This window comes from Panthera onca, chromosome A2 (genome assembly GCF_046562875.1).
Source record: "Panthera onca isolate mPanOnc1 chromosome A2, mPanOnc1 haplotype 2, whole genome shotgun sequence".
Taxonomy (NCBI): domain Eukaryota; kingdom Metazoa; phylum Chordata; class Mammalia; order Carnivora; family Felidae; genus Panthera; species Panthera onca.
The window spans coordinates 136047297-136074600 of record NC_138340.1 but is presented as its reverse complement, the minus strand read 5'-3'; the positions used below and the strand labels follow the sequence as shown (position 1 = coordinate 136074600).

At 39.6% G+C, this 27304-nt stretch overlaps 1 long non-coding RNA gene and 1 pseudogene across 1 annotated transcript; one reads left to right on the top strand and one right to left on the bottom strand.

Moving 5' to 3' along the window:
• Positions 1–9723: 9723 nt before the first annotated feature.
• On the top strand, positions 9724–25566 carry LOC144614776 (uncharacterized). Its single transcript, XR_013552919.1, has 4 exons — positions 9724–9819; positions 13247–13485; positions 20808–20941; positions 25216–25566. It is a non-coding gene; the product is annotated as an uncharacterized LOC144614776 (long non-coding RNA).
• On the bottom strand, positions 11750–12146 carry LOC132679428 (ubiquitin-like FUBI-ribosomal protein eS30 fusion protein pseudogene; annotated as a pseudogene).
• Positions 25567–27304: the final 1738 nt, after the last annotated feature.

The following is a 27304-nucleotide window of genomic DNA, read 5'->3' as shown; positions in this document are numbered from 1 at the left end:
TGTTTATTCTAGTCACAGGGAACATTGTTATGTTATTCTTTATGCTTTTCTAAAAATTTCAAGTATTTCAAAAGAATTTTTACTGAAATCCTTTTTATTTTGACATAATTTCCAATTTACCAAAATAATGCAAGAATAGTACAAAGAATTCCTACATACCCTTTGTTCATATTCTCAAAAATTAACATTTTACTACACTCCCTTTACAATTCAGTCTTTCTATGTGTACATGCTGTTTGTTTTTTTCCTGAACATTTGAGAGTAACTTGCACATATGATATCCTTTTACCCTTAAATACTTCAAGGACATTTCTTACCTAACAGTACAATTTTCAATATCAGAAAATTGATATATTAGCATTGTATTGATACAACACTAGTTGCTAATCAATAGACTGTATTCAAGTTTTCTCCATCTGTCTCAATAATGTCCTCTGTAGGGAAAGGACTCAAGTATGATACCTGAATGCATTTAGTGGTCAGGTCTCCTCAGTCTGCTTTAATCTGGAAGACTTTTTGGCTGTCCTTACCTGTCATGACCTGGACATTTTTCATAAGTATAGCTCAGCTGTTTTTGTTCAGTGATCTTAAACTTAGGTTCTCAAATTTTTTGTTTTAATATTTTAGGGGAAATAGCCTTCCTGTTTCTCAGACTAACTTAAAACTGCATCTAATATTGCATTCATTTCCCCTCCACAGACCTAATTCTCCTCCATATCCTATATCTGTAAAAAGGGGTCATCATTTTACCAGCTTTTTAATCCAGAAACCTAAGCATTGCCCTCCTCCTTCTCATTCAGCTTCCCTGACAGAAGTGCTATAAAGAGATTTTTGTAGTTCTGCTCTCTTCTCCCCTCACCACTACCCCTGAGTTCCAGCCCTCCTGTCTTCTCACTTCCAGTAGCCTCCATCTGGTCTCTACTGTGTCCACCTTTCCACATCTTCCCCTCCCCATGATTAGTCCTTCCTCCCTAACACTCCCAAAGCAATTCTTTACATCTAAACCAGGAATCAGTGGTTGAGCATCCAACTCTTGATTTCGGCTCAGGTCATGATCTCACAGTTGGTAAGTTAGAGTGCTGAGTCAGGCTCTGCACTGACAGCAGGGAGCCTGCTTGAGATTCTCTCTCTCTCTCTCTCTCTCTCTCTCTCTCTCTCTCTTTCTCTCTCTCTCTCGCCCCTTCCCTGCTCTCTCTCTCTCTCACTCTCGCTTTCTCCAAATAAATAAATAAAATTTTAAAGAAACATAAATTTTTCAGTGTTTCCCTATTAGTAAAGATACTTAAAGGATTACACAGAGTTTGTGGGAGAAATTACAGATGCCTTTTTAGTGCACCAGAGTCTGCCTCTCTGGCTTTAATGCCCAGCTCTCCCTCTGTACCTCCCAAGCTGCAGTCATATTGAACTACTTGGAAACTTCCAAACAACTGTGCTGTTTTATGCCTTAGAGCCTTCACATATATCACTCCCTTAGCCTTAAATATGTTCCTCCCTCCCCAACTACACATTCTTTTTTAAAAATTTTTTTTAAATGTTTGTTTATTTTCTGAGAGAGAGAGAGAGACAGAGAGTGCAAGCTGGGGAGGGGCAGAGAGCGAGGGAGACAGAATCTGACTCTGAGCTGTCAGCATAGAGCCCAATGCGGGGTTCACTCACGAACCGTGAGATCATGACCTGAGCCAAAGTCGGACGCTTAACCAACTGAGCCACGCAGGCACCCCCCCTTTTTTAAATTTTTTTTTTCCCATGCATTCTTTTTTACTCATCTGATTGCTATTCTTCCATTAAGACTCAGCTCAAATAGCACTTCTTCTGACAAGACTTTCCTACCCTCATCTCCCACCTCCAACAATGAGATTTTGTTCTTTTTACTATGAGCTCTGAAAAGGAAAAAACTTTGCACCAATCCTAACAGCCAGAGAACACTTTCTGGTAAACTAAGCCATTCCTGAACCAAACCAGCAGTCCAGAAGACAGAACTCAATGCACCACCCTAAAGAGCAAAAAGGGCTCTTTTAGTTTATTCTCCCTGTTTGGTCCTGCCATAGTTAGCTTCGTCTCTGACTATTCCAAGGTGTTTACTTGTGTGACTGGTTGAGTGAAGTTTCTTATGAGGTCGTTACTACACTTACAAACAGAGGCTTTTCCTCCCGGGAATAGATTCCTGGCTGTCCTTTAAAAATTACATCAGTGCTAATATATATGTAAATCACAGAAGTTGGCATTGTAAGAATAGTGAGTGGTAGCAGTGTTACTGCAGCAAAGGTTAATTCGACAGGAAAAAAGTTCCATGTGGTTATTATTGTCAGTATGTTCTGTAAAGTATGATAGTTGGTACATCTGGTTTATGGGCCTCTGACTAGGCTTTCTCTGCTCCAGGTCATTTTGTGCCTAGCAGGATGCATGGAACTCAACCAATATTTGTGAAATAAGTAGTAGCTTTGTCAACCCTAGATATAATCAGGCCTATAAGTACATGGAGAAACTATTATTCAAGTTACCTGCTTCGAAGAAAAGTCTTAGCATTTAGCACTGTAGGGATTAAAACTAATTTTGATTTGCTTCCACCCAGGTCTCTGAGACTGTGGTCAGAGCCTTGCCCTGAATCATGCCGTAGCTCATATTTTCTATAAACTGACTCCAGCCTGTGTTTAGTTTCTAATTTCCACTCCTGTAAACCAGTGTTTTTTTCAAATCTGCCTTCACATGAAAATCATCTGAAATGCTTTGAAAAATAATGAAGGCCGGGACCCACCTCCAGAGGTTCATATTTAACTCTCCCAACACTGGAATGTTTGAAATTGGGCATTTGAATGTAAAGTGCCAGGTGAAAATCCTTGCTGGAAAAGAATGTATTTTATTTCTGTCTAGCGTCTGAACAAATTTTCTTTTCTATTTCACTTTTGTATATGTTTTATTTATTGTTTTTAGAATTTGCACGGGGCTACCATGCTAGTTATGAGTTGCATAATCATTAGAATTTGCACGGGGCTACCATGCTAGTTATGAGTTGCATAATCATCTTTATATGACTGTAAATGTTACTATATTCCGCATGTCGTTTCTTCAGAGAATAGCAGCGTAAAGACACTGGAAGGATTTAGTCATTTGAATTCCCACATAGGATTCCTGGGAAAACATCAATATAACTGATGACACTGAAGTTATCAATGCATAAATAAAGACTCGTCCTAAACTGCTACATTGTTTTGAGTGATGAAATGAAAGCTACTAATGGCATTTTCTGTTAGTTCCAGGAAAAGTGAAACAGCTAGGAACTCTAGTAGCTGAGTGGATAGAAAGTCTTTAACTGATGAATGATTGTTGAGTCGTCTGCTTCTTTAAGTGGCAACATGTCCAATCTTTCATGAAAAAATATGGCTTTCATTGATACAACAATAAATTAAAACCATTAAGCATTATTCTCAGCCATCATCTTGCATACCAATTGCAAGAAAAGATAATTAAGTAACTGGCTGTTGCACTAATGTAAGGTTTAGGTGTCAATTTAAAACTTGAAATTAAAAAAAATACTCTTTTTATTAAATGTTGTTTTTCCACATTATGGTTGCTATTTGGCTTCTAAAATGATAGTCTAGGGGCACCTGGGTGGCTCATTTGGTTAAGCATCTGACTCCTTGATTTTGGCTTAGGTCATGATCTCACTGTCCTGGAATTGAGCCCCAGGATGGTGGTCCATGCTGAGCATGGAGCCTGCTTAGGATTCTCTCTCCCTCTCCCTCTGCCCCTGCCCCTTTCCTGCTTGCATGTTTTTTTTTTCTCTCTCTCTCTCTGCCTCTCTCTCTCTCTCAAAATAAAATAAAATAAAATAAAATAAAATAAAATAAAATAAAGGTCTAAATTCAGTCCATTTTGGTTGGGCATATAAAAAAAAGAAAGGCTAAACAAATTGAATTATGGTTATCTAGATTTTAAAAAAATCTATTATAATTAAGATACAGTGTTATATTAGTTTCGGGTGTACAATATATTTATTCAACTTTTCTAAACATTACTTTGTGCTCATCACAGTAAGTGTACACCCCCACCACCTCTTACACCCTTTCCCCCCACCCACTTCCCCTATAGCAACCACCAATTTGTTCTCTGAGAGTCTGTCTCTTTTTACCTTTGTTTGTTTTGTTTCTTAAATTCCACATATGAGCGAAATGATGGTGTTTGTCTTTCTCTGACTGACATTTCACTTACCATTATACCTTCTAGGTGTTGTTGCAAATGGCAAGATGATTTTTAAAAGTTCTAGAAATTCAGCCCCGCTGATTATAAAATCTCACGATGTTAAGCCCCTCTGGTTTTCAAAGCCAAATGTTGTGGGGATTTGTCTTCCCAATACAGGTCCCCTGTGCCTGGGGTGCCTATGTATCTACTCTTCTCCCTTCTCTGTGCTTGTGGTGGCCCTCCCTCTCCTGAACAATCTTGAGGTCAGCTTGATTCCAACCACTTGTCCATTCTTCCTGTGGTTTTTGATGTGGCCTCTTCTCTATGTTGAGCTGTGGAAAGTCTGTTCTGCCAGTTTCCAGGTCGTTCTCTGGGTTATTTACATTGATGTGGGTATTATCTAGGTGTATCTGTAGGACGAGGTGAGTTTGGGAACCTCCTCCTCCACCATCTTCCCCCTAGCAATCTAGATTTTTAAAACTTTGACACCAGATTAATATATTAAAAAGTCAAATTAGGGTTATGAAGACGTTTTTAAAGTGACTCAATCCCTGTACTTTGCAGGGAGAAGAGTGGGCGAGAGTGCTCAGAATAATGTATAATGGACCAAATTCAAGTCCCTTGTTCTAAAACATTAATTAAAAAAAAAACCCATTTTGGATATCAACTAACTCTTACAGAATATTATCAACATTTAAGTGTAAATGAGTTAGAAACATGTGCACTCTGTTTTCCTTAAAATGCAATTTTTAAAAGGCTGGTAAAAGTACAGAAGAGAACAAAGGAGCAGCCGGTCTCCAAGTGCCCCCTGTACCCACACAAGAGCTGGCCCTGATTCTGCTTCTCAGATGGGCCCAAGCTTCTTGGCTAATGTTCTAGTGGAAGGACTGTTCCTATATATTCATCTCCAGCAAAAAGGTAAAGTACTAATCAGCTTGATCAGTGGTTGTAATACATGCACTATAGTGGTCCTCACTTAGCCATGGTTTTGGTTTTGTTTTCTGAGGTTTCAGTTACCCAAAGTCAGCCTCAGTCTTCTGAGATTAGTAGCAGTAGCCTAACACTATGGCACAGTGCCTAAGTCATTTACCTCATTTCCTCTTATCACGTGGGCATTTTGTCACATCCCATCATGACAAGAAGGGTGAGTACAGCATAGCAATATATTTTGAGAGAGGGTGACCACATTCATATAACTTTTATTACAGTTTATTATAATTGTTCTATTTTACTATTGGTTGTTGTTCATCCCTTGCTGTGTCTAATTTATAAATTAAACTTTATCATAACTGTGAATGTAATGGAAGAAACGTAGTATATATAGGTTCAGTACTAACTTTGCCTTCAGGCATCCACTGGAGGCCTTAGAAGTGTCCCCATGGATGGGGGGGTACTATATTTACAGAAAACAACGTGAATGTCTTAAATGTGTCCTGTCTCACATTGGAACATAATGACCACAAACACAGTAAAAGAGCTGCCTCAGAAGTTATATGACCCATTTGACAATATGCTTGCTTGTCACCTAGTTATCTTGTGGGAACTTCCTTGCCAATAATCTTTCCTCCTTGGCTCTGACTTTATGGTTGAGAGGTATCAGACAATTCAGCACTAGGACTTCAATTTTTTTGATCAGTATTCATTTCTGAGAAGACTTGCTATTTCTGTGGCTCTGCTTGCTCATTCGCTTTTTTTAAGTAATCGAATATCCCCTTTGCAATAATCTATAAAATGCATAATGCCTCCTGGGCATATGTGATTTTTCTTTTAAGAGTAGCATAGTCGCACTTAGGTGTCTCTGCACTGCTTCTGTTGTCTGGCTGAGCAAGAGATTGTCATGACTCCTACTGAGAGTTTCTGCTGGCGAGTGCCACACTTTTTCTTCTTCCATAATCAGAGAGCATCTGATTGTTTAAAACCAGAGGTAATACAAGTTAATGGGTCTGGAGAGCGCCATGGGATGTCTTGGAGGGCTCCTCTGAAGTGTTGGGTTTGCATAAGGATTAAATATTGAGACATGGCTTGGATACTGATTTAGGAGATTTGGAAGAGAAATTGGAAAGAAAAAAAAAGTCAGTTTCCATCAGCCAGTGTGTTCATTCATCCTGTATCAGGCATGAGAGAAGAGTGAAGGCTATCAGCTCCATTAAATGGTCTCATTTGCTTGAAAGAAGTGGGTATAGTTGTGACAACTCAAATGAAGGTGATTTTGTTGAAGTTGTTACACAGTTGTTGGCAAAGCAGACTTGCTGCCATTCAAAGCAAAGGACACTGGGCAAACCACTGCAGTGGAGGTGGGTTCAAATTCTCACAAAAGAGGAGATACTCCATTTTCTACCTCTAGCATCTATAAAATGGGACAGGTTGCATTTTGATCAAGAGTTTGAAATATCTGCTTATTTCAAAATAGGATGTTATTTTGGGCATCTGAGGAGAAAGGTTTAAACCTAAGGTTTTGTAGCAAATTTTACATGTGTTGGCCAAGTAGAAAAGGACTCGTGCTAGGTATATCCTTAGCCATTCACATTCGTCATCATAAAATATAGCCTCACTAGCACAGATGGAAAGAATGGCTCAGCTTTTCACAAAACTTTTAGGAGATACTGTGTGTGTGTGTGTGTGTGTGTGTGTGTGTGTGTGTTTAATGTTTATTTATTTATTTTTAAGAGAGAAAGAGAGAGAGAGATGTGGGATGATGGAGGAAAGTGCATGAGCATGGGTGGGAGGGGTGAAGGTGGGGGGTGGTGGTGTGGAATGGGGAGCGGGGGGTGGGGGAAGAGCAGAGAGAGAGGAAGACAAGAGAATACCAAGCAGGCTTCACAGTGTCAGCGCAGAGCCCAATGTGGGGCTCAGACTCAGGAACCTGAAATCATGACCTGGGCCCAAATCAAGAGTTTGATGCTCAACCAACTGAGCCACCCAGGTGCCCGGATACTGTGTGCTTTGTATGGAGTATTTTAGGATCTTAATCTGTTCAGATGAGAAGCAATGGATACTATTGTATCATAAACACTTAAAAAAAAATAGATGACCACCACCTAAAGGATTGCCAGTTTTTTAACCACTCTGATTTTTAAAAAGGAAGAAATAGAACTGTTTCATAAAAAAGGGTGCAGTATTTATCTTAGCCATTTTAAATATTGACGACAATATGTTTTTCAAATACTCTAACCACCTCCAGATGAAGCACCCTGCAACATTGTGAATTTAGGGATGATACAAATTTGGTCACAGTGTGGTCAGTGATTGGCCAGCCTCGCATTTCATTTACCTAGCAAATTGTTACCCCCACAATCCATGCATCTGGAGTTTGATCTAGTGTATGATGGATTTTTACTTTGTGGTGAAAACTGTTTCAAAACCAATCAGTAACTCTTAGGACCCTACATATTCCTCATGTTCCTTCAAGTATACTTGGAAAGGAAGTATTATAGGCAGTGTCAGATTTAGAGACATGATTCAGAAGGAAGAATGGTAATGAGAGTTCTGAGACTGAACTCAACTTTCTCTGATGACCTTGCTTCCTTTCATAGATGGGAAGAAGGGATGAAAAGGACTAGCAATATTGGGGGTGGGTATGAAAACCTTAATTTTTCTAATTAAAGATAAATTTCTTCTTGAAAATTTGTCTCTTCCACATTAACCCATCTTGTTGGAGATGATGGTTAGTTTTACATAATTCCCTCCCCTTCCTCCTTTGCTTCTAACCAGATGGTGTGTAGGTACCAGAATACTTGTGAAACCTTGTGACCTCAGAGGGATAGTTATCTGATCCACATGCTGACCTGGGATGGTCCCTGATAGCTCTGGGTGCTTCATTCCCTGCGGTCATTATGATATTCTAAAGCAATGGGTTCCATCTGTATTTGGGTCAAGTCAACAGCTGTTACTATTGATGTTTGTGGTCCCTGTCATAGCCTCTGGAAGTGACATCTACATGCCTCATCCCCACCTGGAGAACCCACAAGTCCATGTACTCTCTCAACAGTTTTAGCCCCTGGTGGGGGTGGTGATGGGGGTGGAGGGGAGGGTTCTGGACCTTTCCTTGGCTTGCATAAATCCTAGAGAACCAGGAGCAAATGCTCCCTTGAGATTCCCTACTGACATAAACACAGATAATTGCTGTCTCACCCCATGTCAATCAATGCAGATCACTTTGGTGCCAGTTGGGAAGAGAAGTGTAAGTCCTCTTTGCTCTCAGATCTCTCCACCTTTCCTTTCCTCCAACCTCCACCCCAGCTCCCAGTCAGGATTTCCACCTTGGAAGAGGGGAAGGGCCAAAACACTATCAGAGGCACCACACTCACCTCATTTGTGTCTCCTTTCCTCATTCTCTGGTGCAACTAGACATTGTCTCTAAAAAGATCATAATGTACACCCTTTCTCCCCTATAGCTTATAGTAAATCTCTATGCTTTATGATTCTAGACCTTTAAGAGGAAGCTTTAGGAATTTAGAAAATCCTTTTCTTTCTCCAGTGCAAGGCTATTGTTACAGGAAGCCTATGCTTCCATGATCTTTGTACCTAACTTTTAACAGTTTATTTTGAGACCTAAAGATGAATACTTTCTTCTTTGCTCTTGGCTGGTTCTGCTTATGCTCTGAAGTAATCGTGGCTTCATTCTTGTTGGGTAAAGTGTTAGACAATAACAGTTATCAGAAGTAAAGATTATGTCAGATAATATTTCAAAATATCCTATTATGAAATTATTAACAACTTGTAATTATTCCCAAGTATAATTATATTCTTCAGTTATATAATATAACTATATTATAAGCATGATAGACAAGTTATAAGAAGTGAAGTAGGGGTGCCTGGGTGGCTCAGTCAGTTAAGCATCTGACTTTGACTCAGGTCATGATCTCATGGTTCGTGAATTCGATTCCTGCATCGGACTCTGCTGTCAGCACAGAGCCCACTTCGGATCATCTGTCCTCTACTTTCTCTGCCTCTCCCTTGCACATGTTGTTTCTCTCAAAAATAAATAATAAAAACATTTTTAAAAAGAAAGTAGTATTCAGTGATAGAGTGAAATCATGCTATGAAACAAGTTTGAACAACATAGACTTTCTGCATTTTAATTCATATGGGCCTAGGTGAAGAGAGGGACTAGGAAATAGGTTGGATTAATGTATAGCAGGCATCACATAACAAGTTATGATGTTAAATTTATATGTTGGCCAGGTTAGTTTACTAACATTACCCCTACTCTCTCAAGACCTTCTCTGAGATGCAAACATCTGTATTTGGTGACAGACAGCTGAGAGCAGTAGGATTGAGTTATTCACTAGGAATAACTCTGATTAATCAGCTTTAAGTAAGGACTAACTTCCAGGCAACCATCTATGCCATTACTAGAACCTGGAAGTTCCCATTTATATTCAATGTCAAGGGTGAAAAGCGAAATTTACTTTGAAACAGCAAAACCTATTTTAGTCTCTCCCTTACTTTCAAAAGGTAAGCACTTGTAAGTAGCAACTTCACTTGTTTTCAAAAGATTAAGAATATACGTATCTTGTCTATGTTCTCTGATTTCTTCACAGGGGAAGATTGTACCTTTATAATAAGATAGAGTCTTTAAGAGGAGTGGCCATGCAATACACGTATTGTGTATCCCTGAGAATACCTAACAAATATTGGGTATGTTCTAAATAAATTGGTATATTATACTCAATTAGTTGATTGATGTTCCATAACTTCATGGTAGATACAGAGAAATTGTTTAAATCATTTTGCATGATATATAGAATTTAGGATTTCCCTTGAACTTTGCAAATGGATGGGCATTACATTCGGAGAGAAAAGGAGGTTATAGTCAGTGGTAAGGCTACTGAGAGTGAATACAATGCATTATGAGAGCATGAACACATCCATAATAGAAGGAGAAGCCAAATGTTGGAATGCTCAAAAGCAAGCAACAAAAGTAGCGATGTGACATGATGGAAGCAGGTTAGGTCTATATTTTCCATTTTCCACCTACGTGGAAGATAAATTGGGACCTAACAGTACAAAAGAAACAAGGTGCTTTCTGGCTTTAGCTACCAGCTCCCTTTAGATTAGAATTACTGAATTCTAATTTTTTTTTTCTGCTGGTGTTCTCTCCAATTCCCTGTGATGGACTCTAACAATGGCTGCATGTATTCTGCATTGTTGCCATGACATCACCTGTCATTTCTGATGTAGATAATGTGGCTTAGTACCGAAGTCATAGTCATGTCTCCTGATTTTGTTATGCCTCTGATATCCATTACACTTAACTCCTCCCATTTCCTTTGCTACTCCCATCATATATTACACTCTGTTATTTGCTCCATGAAGCAGCAAGCTATTTCTTATCAGGGCTTTGCCAAAAATTATTATCACAGCCTATTACCCCCTTGGTTCCGACCATAAGTTATAGAGGGAGAGGAGGAAGCTAAGAAACAATCTGGATTTATATACACATAAACTGTTGTATTAGTTATCTATTGCTACATAATAAAGTGTCCCAAAACTTAACAGCTTAAAACAGTATGCATTTATTATTTCATGGTTTCTGTCAGTTAAAAATTGAGGCTTAGCTGGGTCCTTTGGCCCAGAGTTCCTCATCAAGGTGCAATAAAGGTGTCACCAAGGGCTGTGGTCTCATCTCAAGACTCAACTGGGGGAGAATCCATTTCCAGGCTCACTCACGTAGCTATTGGCAGGACTCCAATCTCTTGCCGAGACACTAGTTCCTTGTCACATTTGCCTGTCATAGGGCAGTTCACAGCATGACAGCTGGCTTCTCTCAGAGCCCCTGAGGGAGAGAGTGAGTGAGAGCCAGCAAGATGAGTTAAAGTTTTTTTTGTAAATAAATCTCTGAAGTGCCATCTCATTGTTTTACCATTTTAGTAATATTCTATTTGTTAGAAGCAAGTCAGCTGGTCTAGCCCACATTCAAGGGGAGAGAATTACACAAGAGCATGAATACCACAGAGGAAAGATCATTGGGACCATGTTAGAAGCTGCCTACCACAACTATGGAGAATTTCCCTACTTATCTGGTGACCATACCCTTTTAAAATCTTGAGTTCCTTATGCAACTACCAGGCAAACTCAGACAAATATGAATTTGGATAGGCTCTCACTCTCAGGCTCCTGTTTTACAGTCTCTTCAGAAAAGGAATCTGGCAGCAATATACAAGATGGATTAAGGAAGGCTTAATGTGGGCTGGGGAAATAAACCAAGAGACTATCATAATAGTACCGATGAAAAGTAGTAAAAAGTCCAAACCAGGATGGTGGTAAGGAGCATAAAGGGAGATGCAAAAGAGACAAAAAAAAAAAAAAAAAAAAAAAAAAAAAAGAAGAATCAAAAATACTTGCTTCCAAACGGAATACAGAAAATGGAAAGAAAGGAACAATGATGACTTGGATTCTCAGGTGGCTCCAGGCTTCTGCTGGCATTTATGAAAAATGGGAAAATTTGGAAAGAAGTGCAGGTTTGGGGGGAAATGGTCAAATTTGATAGGCTAAATTTGAGGTGTTTTTGTTTTTGTTTTGACTCGACTAAGTGGCTTTATTGGGGAAAGCCAGGATTACAACGGACTTAAGAGTTGGCATTGAGGCCCTTCTTCTTGCAAAAGTGGGCACAACACTGACAAAGCACCAGTTGTACTGCATCTGCCACTTGGCTCCGCCTGTCTGTCTTCTTTTTCTCCTGTTTCACCACCTTGGGAGTCTGCCCTCTTACTTTCCCAGCAGGGGCCAGTGAACCATTGACTTTACCTCCAAGCATACGCCTAGCTACTTCCAGGGTGCTCAGAGCCTCCTCTCCACACTGACTTAGGGTAGCCTCATCCTCTAGCACTGCCTGCTGGGAGTACAACTTGATCTTCTGGAGCGATGCCCTCCAGCAAGGCTACATGAGCCTAGATCTGGGCGACCATGTCCTGGCTGGTCACTTGAAGGGTGTGTAGCTCCTGGGCATGGACAGAGAGCTGCATGTCCGTGACCAAACTGCACCACCACAGCTGCTACTACGAAGATGGAGTCAAGAAAGAGGTTTGATTTATGAAGAATAGATATAATTTGCCTAGTTTTATGTCCGTTGGTCTCAGGTACACAAAGACTTAGAAGAGTCCCATGACTTTATAGACGCATAACATCTAGACAGCAGGGGAGAGTGACTGAAGCCAGGGACAGAGGTCAGGACAGAAGTTGTAGATTTATTTGCCATCAATATGGAAACTTTGACAGAAGATAGAGTCAGAGGAAGGCTCCAAGTAGGAAGGTAGAAGACAGAAGGGCCTTCCAATAATACTCTACATTTCAAATCTTCCCTGGGAGCTAGGTAGCCTCTGCACTATGGTGGGGTGGAGCTGTGTGCCAGAATGCTTCTCTGTCCAGTCAGACGCTTGCCTAACGAATGGATTCTGCCTTGACATCAATACCACCAGCGCTGTGATCCCCGCACCTGCCACGGGGAAACAAAAGAAGATGAAGAGGAGTAGACATACTTTATCTGAAAGAAAAACTATAGTCTGTTCTCCATAGAAAGCTTGTAGCCTTTGCAACAAAAGGAAATAAGAGAATAACCCTTAAAATTTAAAAAAAAAAAACCCAAACAACAAAATGAAGCCAATCAACCAAATAAACAGTCAAGAAACTCCAAAAGTTGTTGTTGTTGTTGTTGTTGTTGTTTTCAAAACTCCTCGAAATTATCAAACAAAAAAAGGTTATTTAAAGAAGTCTGGGGAGGACACCTGGGTACTAAGTGTTGCTTAACTCCTCCCCTTTTGTCCTTTCTCCTCCCCATTTACCCTCCTATCATTATTTTCTCTCCTGTCTCCTCATTCTCCCTATTTTGTCCTCTCTCCCCTGCAGAATGCTCCCACCCTCCAGTCTCTAATTCTAATTTTTTTTTAAAGTTAAAAAACATTGAAGTTTATTGTAGGACACTTGGACAGTATGGGTAAATGGAATGGAAATGCTGGCAGTCATTTTGAGAATCATCTATGATGTGAATTCTAAAATTGCTACAAGCAGGATTTTATTCACGATGATGCTTTCTTTTGTTTCCTCTTTTCATTTTCTTTATTTTCAGTTTCAGTTTCAAGAATGGATTTCTCCATGTCTCAGGGATTTTAAATCTTGAGGAGATGATCTTACCTCATGACAGCCAGTCCAGTGTTTTTGCCACGTGACCAAACCACTTCCAGAAGGACCTTGATAACCAGCTTGATGGTCAGATTGTCCATTTCGATGACTTTGTCAGTATAGAGTTTCTCCAGAAGTTCACACAATCACTTGGCACCCTGGCCTGTGACATCATTGGCCTTCCAGGTATGATATGTTTCTGTGGGGCCAGGCTCCCAAGGGGCGGGAGTGTGAGGGTGAGGATAGGTTGGGTTATGGAGGGAGGGTGGGGTGGGAAAGAGGCAGCCTCAGAAGCAGGAGCTTAAGCTCAGACTCCATGAGCCTAGGAGGCCCATAGGGAGAGGACTCCTGACTCCTGGCAGCAGGCGTGGAGAAAATTTATTGGTTTTCTCTTTTCTCTCAACTCATCTATAGCAGAGTCCAACAAAAGGCAAACAAAATGTTTTCTCGACAAATATAAATAAAAACAATAATAGAATTTCCATATTGTAGGATGCTATAAAAGAGGAATACTTCATTTCCAGTGTCTCTTAAAAATGAGGACTGTTAGTGTAAGGAATATTCTTTGGAATGCTTTTCTTTTTTTAAATTTAAGTTTATAGAATATGGAAATGACCAAGAGTATTAACATAAAACTTGATTATGGATATTTTGTAGGAAATAATTCAAAATGTCAAAAGAATTTTTAGCATGGAGTTTTTAGCATAGCAAAATGTGTTACAGAAATGTGTAAAAATGAATCCGTGGATCTATAAATCGTGGTGTACACATACAATGAAACCTTATGCAGCTACTAAAAACACTTCTTTCCAAGTTTTCAATGATATATGGAGGTACCTAAGTAGGAAAAAAACAGTATATCTTAAAAGCAAGGTAAAAAATTGTGATCAATCTGCATGTATTGATATGGAGCCATTTTCAAGACAGATGACATAGCAAGTAGGATTTTTCATTGTCACAAGCTTTGTTTTACAAAAATACAGTTGACCCTTGAACAACATAGCCTTGACCCCCACATGGGTCCATTTATGCACATTTTTTCCAAAAACACAGTCCAGTAAATGCATTTTCTTTCTTATGATTTTCTTAACAACATTTTCTTTTCTTTAGCTTATTTTGTTGTCAAAATACAGTGCATAATACATATAATATGCAAAAATATGTGTTAATTGACTGTATGTTATCTGTAAGGCTTCTGGTGAACAGTGGGCTATTAAGTAAAGTTTTGGGCAAGTCAAAAGTTATATGCCCCTAATCCCTGGAATAATGCAGGGGTTATATATATATATATATATATATATATATATATATATATATTTGTAGGACACTTGTAGGATATATATATATATATATATATATATATATATATATATATATATATATATATTTACTTGTCCTTAATGGCTGTAATATCTGACTCTTATTCCCCATCATCCCTGATAGAAGAAGAAATAATTTAGTCATTTCTAAGTAGACTCTGTCAAAGGCAGTGATTTCTCAGTCAAGCAAATTGAGATGTTGGATGCTGGAATTCTACCATACTGTTGACCCTGCAACACCAGATGCCTTCACTACTGTGCTTGCCACAAGGCACATGCGCATTACTTTATTTTTTAATTTTTTTAAATATTTATTTATTTTTGAGAGAGAGAGCAGGAGAGGCAGAGAGAGGCAGAATGAGAGAGAGAGAATCCCAAGCAGGCTCTACGTTGTCAGCATGGAGCCAGCTGTGGGGTTCAATCTCATAATCATGAGATCATGACCTCAGCCAAAATCAAGAGCCGGATGCTCAACTGACTGAGCCACCCAGGTACCCCTGTGCATTACTTTATATAGTCAGCTCTGTGTCCAAACCTCACTGTGGGTTCAACTGATTGGCAGATAAGTTACATGCTTCTCATGGTTTCAAGGCAATGTTAGAAATGTCATTTGTTGTCTTGTTTTACTTCCCAGCTTCTCTGATATATAATGGAACTTATATAGGGTTGAAACTATTTGATAATGGAACCATAAGTGGCTACAGCATCAACCCTGTTAGGATGACCAGATTGGTCTACAGTTTGAGGTTACTAACAGTGTACCAGCCCCATGGTACCTAATAAGTGATTTTAACAATGCAATTTAATTATTCAACTTGATTATTCAATTTGATTGAAAACGAATGACTTTAGTGGTTAAGTTTCCCTTCCCAATTATGCCAGATTTACCCCTGTGGAATTGCAAATATCTCTCAGAATGATAACATTTGTCAAATGAGACAGTGTATTCATTTAGCAATCACCCAGAGTATCCACCGAGCACCATGTGCAAGATAATCAAGTAGAAATCGATTGTGTCTTATATTTGCACAGTACTTAGATTTTGTAGAGCATGCCTACATGTCTTTTCTTACTTGATCCTAAAAATAGGTTTGTGAGGTGAACTGGGAAGAGATCCCCATTTCATAGATGAAGAAACAGGGGATCAGAGTTGAACCATTTGCCCTAAATCAAACCAGTAGTATATGGTGATGTTGGGACCAGGACTTAGCTGAGGATATATTGGGTACTGTTTCTAGTATTTCACATTGTCACATTTTCTATTGACTCCATAAAGAGGCTTTTGTAGGGAGGCTAGAGAAAACCTGAGGAATGGGAAGGAGACATGTCTCAAATGGCGAGGATGAGGGAGGGCATCTTTTAGGAGAGGCTAATAGAGCTGAGGGCCCATTCTTCTGCTAACTTCCCAACATTGGCCAGGGCCAGCCCTCCATGAGTAGGTACATCTCCAGCTCAGATTCTGTACCTTCTTCTGTCCCCGATATGCTGCCTTTTGTGTGTCCCTGGCCAAAAAATACCCTGACCATTAGAAAAAAGTTACAGGTTATGAGATCCCACAAGATCCCACTTGTCAAGGAACACTATAAACATCTGTGGTGCAACAGCCTTGGAAAGGGAGCTTTCCTTCATTTTCAGAACTCTGTGAACCTCTCTACCTCTGATCTGTAAACACAGCATTCTCTTTAGGGCCAGAGACTTCTTTGGTGTGTGCTGAAAGGACAACAGAGACTGGAAAAACAAGCCCACTGATTCTGAGAAAAACCACAGTCTAAAAGTCACAGCCTCTCTGCTAATATTTTGTATTCTTAATGTTTGTCATGGTACTTGGGAATAATTCACTAAGGCGCCATTAGATTTACATAAAGACAGTAGGCTTTCTGCAATCACAGGTGAGGAGCGGGTGGGAGGTAGGAGGTGATGAGAGCAAGGCTGTCCATGTAACACAGCGGAAGCCTCTAGTTTTCTATAGCAGCTCAACACCCAGTGTCAGCAAAGGAAAAGAACAAAGGGATGAAGACAAAAAACATCATGTCTTTTGCAGGAGAAAAGAGTGAAGGTGGAAATTCTGCTAAATAATTTTAACTACATGAGGCTACCTGTTTAGCGAATCATCAGGTTCTTCCCATGTGTGTCTCTCAGGAAAATGTTTTCACATTTGTGTTTGCTAAACTAAGCACATTGTGATTGTTAAGCTAAAGTTGTGGGTTTAGTTAGTTACATGTTTGTGTATTCATTTATACTTGGCTTTGTTCTAAAAATGCTTTGAGGTGACAGTGTCCAATAGCTCATTGTGCTTTGTGCATTGATCATATTTAGTCAGTTATTAAAAGCACAAGTGATCATTTCAAAGGGTACCTGTATGAATAGAAGAGTACAGATTTATTACCATAACTAGGAAAACATGCCAGAATGTTTGTTTTTTTTAATCATTAAACTAACAATAGGTCTGCAGCCATTTCAGCGGTAGATGATGGTAGGACAATTTTAGATAAAAATGATCAACAGCATATATGCCCCAAAGGATCATGAAGGCCCATTGAGGCTGACAAACTCAACTGCCATGCCTCTGGTAGACCCAGAAGTGCATTCCTGTGATCCTCGGTCTCAGAGAAGTTTGGCCCAAACCAATGCTTCTTTTATCAGATAAACCATAGCATAGAAGTGCTGAGATGTCACTAGAGATTGAACAAGATGTTTACATAATTACTGATCATTTCATTCCATCTCATTTTAATCTCAAACCAATTTGGTTTCTCTCCAAGGTTCAAGAACAAAACATTTATTATGGCAGAGTTGCAAAATGGCTAAAAGTGAAATCTCTGTGTTTAGAGAGATGGGTTTGAGGATTACTGCAACCACTTTCTAGCTAGTTCTGTAGCCAGTGCTATGGGTTTGGACAAGTCCCTTAAACTGTCAGTGCCTTAGTTTCCATATTTGAAAATGGGGTAATAATAACACCTACCTCATCATCTTGTTGTATCAAATGAAATAACACTTGTAAAATGCTTAGGCACAATGTGAAAGTTTGTTGATGTTGGCAACTTAGGCCTTTCAGATGCGAAGATATCTTAGTCCATTTGGACTGCTATAACAAAAGGCCATCAACTGAGCGGATTATAAACAACAGAAATTTATTTCTCACAGTTCTGGAGGCTGAGAACTCTTAAGATCACAGTGCCAGCAGATTCGATGTCTGGTGAGAAACTGCTTCCTGATTCATAGGCACTGTGTCCTCACACAGCAGAGGAGTGAGGAACTCTATGAGGTCCCTTTAAAAGGTCACTTATAGGGGTGCCTGGGGGCTCAGTTGGTTGAGTAACTGACTTCGGCTCAGGTCATGATCTCATGGTTTGTGAGTTTGACCTCTGCGTCGGGCTCTGTGCTGACAGCTCAGAACCTGGAGCCTGCTTCAGATTCTGTGTCTCCCTCTCTCTCTGCCTCTCCCCCACTCGTGCTCTGTCTCTCTCTGTCTCAGAAATAAATAAACATTAAAAAAATTAAAAAAAAATAAAATAAAAGGTCAATTATCCCATTTATGAGGCTTCCATGATCATGACCTAATCACCTCCCAGAGGTCTTACCTCCAAATACTATCACATTAGGGATTAGGATTTAACATATGAACTGGGGGGAGGGAGGGAGATACAAATATTTAGTCTATAGCACAAGATGATTAAATAATCTGCCCTCAAGGAGCTTGTATTAGTCTGGGCTCTCCAGAGAAACGGAACGAATAGCATATGGAGGTAAAGATTCTTTTTTTTTTTTTTTTTTCCATCAGACATTTTTTAAAAGCTAGGACACTTTTTCCAGTCTGGGATAAATATCTTTAGTTTCGGTAGCATACATTAAGTGGCACTAATTACAGTGGCAGTAATTATAAGGTGACTAACATGAAACCACAGTATAACTTTGCCACCGCCACATAGACTTGGCCTTCCTGTCTGAGCACATTTTTTTTAAAAACTGGATGCTCGCACCAAAACTATGCCAATGAAATCTGTTAAGGAGTAAAGCTCCTCTAAGTGGTGACTCACTAGAGTACCTAGATATAAATATAGATTCAGATTTACTGTAAGAAACTGGTATAGATAGAAAGAGATTTACTCTAGATATAGAGAGATTTACTATAAAAAAAAATCTGAGAAGGAAGCCGAGAAGTTTAAGACCTACAGTCATCAGCAAGCTGGAGACCCAGGAGATACAATGGCATAAGTTCTGATCTGAAGCTGAGGCAAAAGATAAGAAGACCAAAGGCCCAGCTCGGAGTCAGTCAGGTAGAGAGAAGGGATTCTTTCTTATTCAGCCCTTTATTCTACTCAGGCCTTCAATGAATTGGATTAGGCCCACCTTCCCTGGGGAGGGTGATCTGCTTTACTTTGTCTACAGATTCAAATGATGATCTCATCCAGAAACACCCTCATGGGCATACCCAGGAATAATGTTTAACCCAATATCTGGATACTCTGTGGCCCACTCATGTTGACACATAAAATTAACCATTAGAGTTTGCAGTGAGGTACAAAAGACTGATATATAAGTAAGTATTACAAAGAAATAAATGAAGTGTAGAATTAGAAGAATATACAAAGAGCTGTGAGAGTCCTGACAAGGGAGACTCCCATGAACCTGGGGTGGCTGGGGAAGGTTTCCAGATGTTTGGGTGCTTGGCCTGAGGTTTGCAGTGTGGGGAGGAGTTTTCCACGTGTCTAGAAAAATGGAAGGGGCACAGGACTCTGGGCCATTTCTCACCTACTTAGTCGCTAACACACTAGTCCAAGCAACTTCCATTTCCCCTACACTCTCCTGCTAGCCTTCTACCTGGACTCCTTGCCTTTGCTCTTTGTACCTCGACCATTAATTATCCACACAACAGCCTACGGAGAGGCCTTAAATCCATCAGTCAACTCATGGTACACCCTGCTGTCAATGATCTAGTAATTTTCCATAATACTTGGTAGAAAATTCAAAGCCCTAACACTACAATGCCCCATACGATATGACTCCCCATCACATCTCCCACCTAATTTCCTGTGACTTCCCTTCTCTGTTGTGGGAGACCTTCCGTGAGTCTGACGACCTGCTTTCACTTCAGGGTATTTGTTTCTACCCAGAACACTTTTCCTACAAATAGTCATATGGCACTCTCTCTTACTGCATTCAGGTTTTCGTCCAGAGTCAGCATTCTTCAATGGCACAACATCCCTGTTGTCAGTTTATCCTGCTTTCTATAGTTTGTATAGTCAGTTTTGTTGTTGTTTTGCACATATCTGGAAACCTTCCTGGACAAGGTGATGCTTGAGTTGTATGTTGAAGGATGAGATAGCAGGTAAGAAAGAGGGAGAAGAGAATCCCAGGCCAAAGGAACAGCATGTGCAAAGGCTCAGCATCAAGAAATAGAATGCCACCTTGGAGAAATGCAGGTGGTTCCATTGGGGTAAAAAGTGCAGCATGGGTGAATGAGAGAAAGGAGCTAGAGGAAGACAGGGCCATCTGTTGACATACTAACAGTGGTGCCTGTAGGCCCACTGCATCTGCCAACACCCCATCCTTCCTCCTTCATTCAGAGGGGCTGGTCTCAGATTTCATGTCTTAGAGCAGTGTTTCTCAACCTTTTTTTCATATTGTCACTCCACCCAAGTCTACTTAAACATTTTTTTTCTGACACCACTCCCTATGAAACTTTAATACCACAGGTATGCTGTGTATGTGTTTATCTACTGTATATGCTTATCTGCACTTTTTATATAAAAATAGGATTTTCTCCTCCTGAAAGCCAGTTTTCACCTCTATTGAGAATGTATGTTTTATAATTTTCACTGATGGCATGATTTTGTCTCTGTCTTGTCTCCTCTGTCTCTGTTTCCTTCAGACATACAGTTTCCAGGGAGCATCTAAATACAATAGGATATCACAGATGTGACAATCTTTGAGCCACTCTAGCATAGTAGTAACTAAACTTACATAAAACTGGAGTGATTTTTCTTTAATACCCTGTTAATTCTGCCCTGTCCCTCATATCTGGACCACCTTATTCTACATCAATGCTTCTTAGTGGCATTTGAGACTCTGAAACGTTCCAAGGAATGTCACATATCAGATCCTTAGAGCTCTGCCTTCAGTGATAACTGATTTATTCAGATGCTATTTATCCTCAAAGTCACTCCTCTGTCTCCCCACCCCGACCAGGGAAGCGAGCTGAAAACACCTGCAAAGGGCACAGGAGGAAAGCAAAAAGGCCTCTGAGTAACCAGCCTGAATTCTACACTGCAGCAAAGCTTGTGTATTTTTTTAAAAAAAATCAGTTTTTCCAGCTGTTGAATGTAACTATTGAATCACTAAATTGTACACTGAAACTAATATTATACTGTATGGTAACTAACTGGCATTTAAATAAAAATGAAAAAGAAAAAAAGGAATAGAACTAAATAAAAGGAAAGATATGCCATGTTTATTTAAAAAATCAGCTTTTGGGGGCACCTGGGTGGCTCAGTCAGCTAAGCATCCCACTTCAGCTCAGGTCATGATCTTGTGGTTCATGAGTTTGAGCCCCACATCGGGCTCTGTGCTGACAGCTCAGAGCCTGGAGCCTGCTTTGGATTCTGTGTCTCCCTCTCTTTCTGCCTCTCCCCTATTTGTGCTCTGTCTCTGTCTCTCTCTCTCTCTCTGTCTTAAAAATAAACAACATTAAAATTTTTTTCAAAATCTTTTTTATACAATATCTATTTACATTTAATATACACAATTCTATTAAGATTTGTAAACTTATTTCCAAACTCATGATTGATTTGGGGTAGCAAAATAGAAAAGGGAGAAAAGGGCTGATGATAACAAGTAAAGTACAGAAAAGCAGTGCTAATCACGTTTAATAATATTAAAACATGTCAGTCTAGGCCCAGTTAGTACCGGGGCAAGTGGACCCAGGTATGTCACCAGGATTTTACTGGTTATAATGTTGTTCCTAAATGATCATATGACCTTTTGTTTAGGAAAACAGAATATGAATCTTATTTTCCAAAGCTTCCAACTAAGAATAAAGTTCTTTGCTTAAAATAATAAAGCTTCCTCTAACTGGAAAATTTAGCTATCCATAAGGACTTATCTCCATGAGGATCCTGGGCAGTGTCTGGTTTTAATAATTGCAGGAGCTGTCACATGGAAATAAATGCAGGGTGTTCAAAGGTTCCATGAGACAAAATACAGACTTTGCTCATTTGGAGTAATGATATATGGTATGAGTGAACCTGAAATGAAAAAATTAAAAGGTTATTGTTTTACGTGTCCAAAATTTAAAAAATATAATTCCATATCACAAGTAGTTTCAACACTGGCCAGCACATGCTGTGATAAAAGCTTAGCTAATTCCCTTGATGGTGATAATGGAAACTAAATGTGTACAGAGACTTACATCAATATATGTAAACGAGTTACCCAATGATTGAGCAGTGTTGCATAGCTAGCAGAATTGTGTTCAGGTTAATGTTGCCTGCAGAGATAATAAGCCATTAGGATAAATTCTTCACTTCCCCCTAATCTAATACCTGAGCTTCATTGAGAGAAAAATAAAGCAATATCTCAGTTGCAGTAGCAGTAGCAGTATGATGATCCCTGAAAAGGACTTTGGGATCAAGAATCAAACAAGATCGGGGTGCCTGGTGGCTCAGTCAGTTAAACATCTGACGTTGGCTTAGGTCATGATCTCATGGCTTGTGGGTTCGAGCCCCGTGTCAGGCTCTGTGCTGACAGCTCAGAGCCTGGAGTCTGCTTTAGATGCTGTGTCTCCTTCTCTCTCTGCCCCTCCCCTGCTCTCTCTCTCTCTCTCTCAAAAATAAATAAACATTAAAAATAAGAAGAATCAAACAAGATCAATTTGTTGAATATGGCTGGGTGATGTGGATGGGGGTGGGGTACAGACACATTCTGGCCCACAGGTGATCGATTATAACTCTTCCACCTGTATTATCAATAGAAAGATGACAATCAATTTAGTCACAAAGGTGGGCACTTTTCTTTCTTTTTCTTTTCTAACCAGTCACCCAGTTGGTTTCAGTGAACTTTTCTCAGAATTGACCGAGTCAGGTTCATGAAATTGATTAAATTAGCTGCTCAAAAAGAAACAGACTGAGAGATTTAAAAATAAAATTGACCAAAAGCAAAGCTTAAAAAAAAATCTTTCTTAGTATAAGGTAGTATGGTAAAAACCCATCAGCATCGAAGTCTCAAGGGAGAGTAATTGTGGGTGAAGAAAAGGGACCAGATCCAAAGGGAAAAGGCATGTGGCACCATTGGTTCTTTTTGCCTGCTGTCGCTCTCCTCTAGCCTGTGCAGCCAGTTGAGGGGTCCTCTGGCCTGCTTTCTAGACACCGGGCTCAGGAGGCTCTGAGGAGCTCCTTTATTTGGAGGAGATTCAAAGAAACTTTAAGGAGAAAGTGGCTGGTGATTTAACATAAAACCTTGACAAGGAGAAGGACTGGGTTATATGCCACAGCTGAGTTGTATTAATAAGAGAGAAACTCCCATTAATTAAACAATTTGCCCTGTTTCCTTTATTTCTATTTAACTATTACAACTTTAAAAATAAAAGCCTAGACTTAAAACATTTTTAAATTTTAACTATTACAACTTTAAAAATAAAAGCCTAGACTTAAAACATTTTTAAATTTTAGAGAGTCACTCTTGTGTAAACAATCCTTGAATTCCAAGCAGTGAATTTTATAAGGTAATTTCAAGGACTAACATTTTGAAAATGCAGAATTAGAGGCCATTATGTTCACCTTTCTTAAAACTCTCTTCTCCCTGGGATAAAGAAATTGTGGTTTATATACACAATGGAATACTACTTGGCAATGAGAAAGAATGAAATATGGCCTTTTGTAGCAACATTGATGGAACTGGAGAGTGTTATGTGGAGTGAAATAAGTCATGTAGAGAAAGAGAGATACCATATGTTTTCACTTTTATGTGGATCCTGAGAAACTTGACAGAAGACCACGGAGGAGGGGAAGGGAATAAAAAAAAAAGTTAGAGAGGGAAGGAGCCAAACCATAAGAGGCTCTTAAAAACTGTGAATAAACTGAGCGTTGATGGGGGGTGGGAGGGAGGGGAAAGTGGATGATGGGCATTGAGGAGGGCACCTGTTGGGATGAGCACTGGGTGTTGTATGGAAACCAATTTGACAATAAATTTCATATTAAAAAGACGAAAAACAAAAAAAAGTCTCTTCTCCCTGATCTACACAATTAGTTTCTGGTTCTTTCCTACCTGCCTGACCACTCCTGTTAGCTATGTCTACTTTTTCCTTGTCAGAACCCACATCAGTGCATTCCCCATGGTTTTAGTCTTGGCACCTCTTTGCCCTCTCCCTCTAAATACTCTGTCTTCGGAGTTTGGTTTACTTCATGGATTCAACTATTACCCATATTCTATAAGAATGCTATATGAAAAGAAAAGAAAAAAAGTTTTCCAAAGAATAGTCCTTACACTAACAGCCCATGGTTATAAGAGAAACTGGAAATGAAATAGCCCTCTTTATGGTATTCTATGATATGAAAATTCTACAGTAGTCTTATTTATATTTTCCCAGAAATCATTTTACTTACCCTTGTTTGACTCTGCTGTGACTGAGTTCAGAGAGAATAAAGAACTCTCTCCATCATGATGGATGACCTGCCAACCTGAGTAAACAAGTTACTCTCAGAGATGTACTGTAGCACAACAACATGGCATTGACATTTTGGTCTTAATTTAAGTGAAAATGTGATTTTTAAAACTCAAAATTCATCTAATTTTTTTCATCATTGAAATTAAAGATTTAACGCACTTAAAGTGCTAAAATTGACACAACTTTTACAGAACATGTAAAAATATAAATGTATAAAAATAGTAGAAGCTCAGTGGATAACCTAGAGGTGGGTGGGGCTAGACTTTTCCAATCTGCTTACACAGATGGCCAAGATAGTCATTTGGTGCCTGGGTCTTTGGTAATTCATGGGATGGGATTCTCCTAGATCTTCCCACCTTCTATTCCCTGTGTGATTTCTGTCAAAACTGGACCAGTTTATCTTTCAAGTGCCAGGGGCCCTGAATGTGAGCTGAGGAGGGCAAGAATGCCACCTAGCCAGGGTGGCAGGGATCACCTGCAGGGATCAGGTTGGAATTCCTGTTCCCATCAGGATCCCAGGGACTCTGAGCTGGGACTTCAGCTCTGGCTCTTGGATCTGCCTCTCACCCACCCCACCCTCCAAGCAGGATCTAACTTGCCTTCATCCACACCCCCAGCAATGGGAGATACTATAGGAATTAGACTGGAGGAGGCAGGAGGAGGAAAGACAGAAGGGCAAGGGGATGAGAAAGCTAAGGAGGGAGAGCAGAGGAGAAAGGAGAGGAGTTGGAAACACGCTGCTTCCAGATATCTTCCTCAGATTTCCGATGAGCCTGCCTCTTGTTTGATAACTTTGAGGACTTTTTTTGTTAACAGCCTTTGGGTTTTTTGTCTGATTGGTTTGTTAGTTTGGATTTTTGTGTGTTTGTTGGTTTGTTTTGTTTGATTTTTTTTTTTTTTAATTTTAAGAGTTGTTTTATTTTATTTTGTTGCCAGGACTTCAGGAAGCGTTCCCAAGGCCCCATCTGATGCAAAGTCCTCCCCTGTGCTTCACCACTGCTTGTCTTTACCCTGATCCCAGCACAATGGCTCTGCTTGTTGTCTGGTTTGCCACGTCTGTTGTTAATTTAAACCACCAGGAGGTCAGGGACGGCTCTGTTTTGTTTGAATGGCATGCGTTCACCGGAAAATAATCTTCTCTCCAATGTAGAATCCTGAGCATGAGAATTCTCAAGACACACTAGGTCAAGAGTGAGAGGAAAGTACAAAATATATGTTCACTGTCTTATATGGTGTTTCTTCTTGTGAACATATGGGTATAATCGTGGCTCAATAAAAGATGTGCTCCAATTATCTCTCTTTGGTCCTCCCTTTGAAATACTCCCTAATTGGTAACACATTTGCTTAGCCACTCTACTAGGTAGTTACTACTTAAAAACTGGAGAATTTTTAAGAGTTTAGCAGAACATCTGGGAGCTGTGAAAACTGATTTTGGCTGAACTTCTCTTTGTTTTTTTCCAGTGTTTGGTTTTTTTTTTTTTTTTTTTCTATACAATTACACTTGCATCCAACTTCTGTCAAACCTGATTATTCGGGAATTTTACCCGTAGTACTCTTATTCCTCACAGAACCCTAGAAACCTGAGCATTGATCTTTCCTGCTTGTCTCCAGCCCATATCTGAGTCTGACATTTATTACTTTCTTCAGCTGTAACATTTTAATCCATTCATAACTTTGCTTATATCTCTGACTTGGAGATCTTGGGCCACCTTTTAATTTATTCTTTTATGCATTCGTTCATTCACGTGTTCAACAAATATTTACTGAGTTGCCTTGGCATCACTAGAGATAAAAGATGAATAATGGTTCCTGCCCTCAAAAACTTTACTATGGGGAAATAGTCAAACAATCCATTAAAATACAACAAAATAATGCTATTTATTCATTCAGGTAGTCTCTGGGTTCCTACTCTGTCCCAGCACTGTGCAAGGCAGATGTTACAAATAGATTGCCATATAGGAGGAATACCTAATGGGGGAAGGGGAAGTCTTCCAGAAGAGATGATCCCAAGTTTGGTCCCGAATGATGAAGAGGCTCTAACCAGGGAAGTTGGAGGCAGAGAAACAAGGAGGGATTATTATGTTCACAGCAGAGGGAGCAGCATCTAAAAAGTTTTAGAAGGAAGAAAGATGTGCCAAGGGCATTGCAAGCTCTTGGCTATGGCCAGGAACTGTGTCATAGTAGCATTTATCAAATATATGCTGAATGAAAGAGTAGAGAGAAATAATGCTGTAGAAGCAAGGAGGGATGAAGTGTTTTTTAATGTTTATTTATAAATTTATTTTGAGAGAGGGAGAGAGAGAATCTCAGGCAGGCTCTACACTTAACACAGAGCCCAATGTGGGGCTTGATCTTATGACTGTGAAATTAAGAGTTTGATGCTCAACCTACAGAGCCACCCACATGCCCCTTAAGAAGGCTTTTAAGTTATGCGAAGGAGTTTGGACTTCACCTTGACAATTATGGGAGACCATTGAAAAGAATGTTAGGATGATGGGGCTGAGAGTAGGGGTACAGAATAGATATGATCAGACCTGTATTTTAAATTTCTCACTTTGGTCTTATCATCAAGATTGACACAGGCAAGAGTGAGGGCAGGGAGCCCAGGAATGAAGCTGTTGCTATAATATAGATCTTAGTAACCCAGAATGTGGTCCTGGACCAACAGCATCGTCTACATAACCCAGGAGCTTGTTATAAGTGCAGAATCTTGAGGCACACCAAGATTGAGTCAGAGACTGCATTTCATTATAATAAGTTCACTCAGTGATTCCAATACATATTAAAGTTTGAGATGCACTTATCTAAACTTAATTATGTTAGTGGTAGCAGGGTTAAGAAGAATGGGAAGATTTGAGAGGTATTTCACTGGAACAATCAACCAGATTTGGTGAGCTAATGGATGAGAGGAAAGGATAATAAACAGATGTAGTATCTCTAAGTGAAGAAAAAGGGTTGGCGAGAGAGCTGGTACTGATCTCTTGGGTCTGTACTTTAAAAAAATTGATTTGAAATCTATTCATAG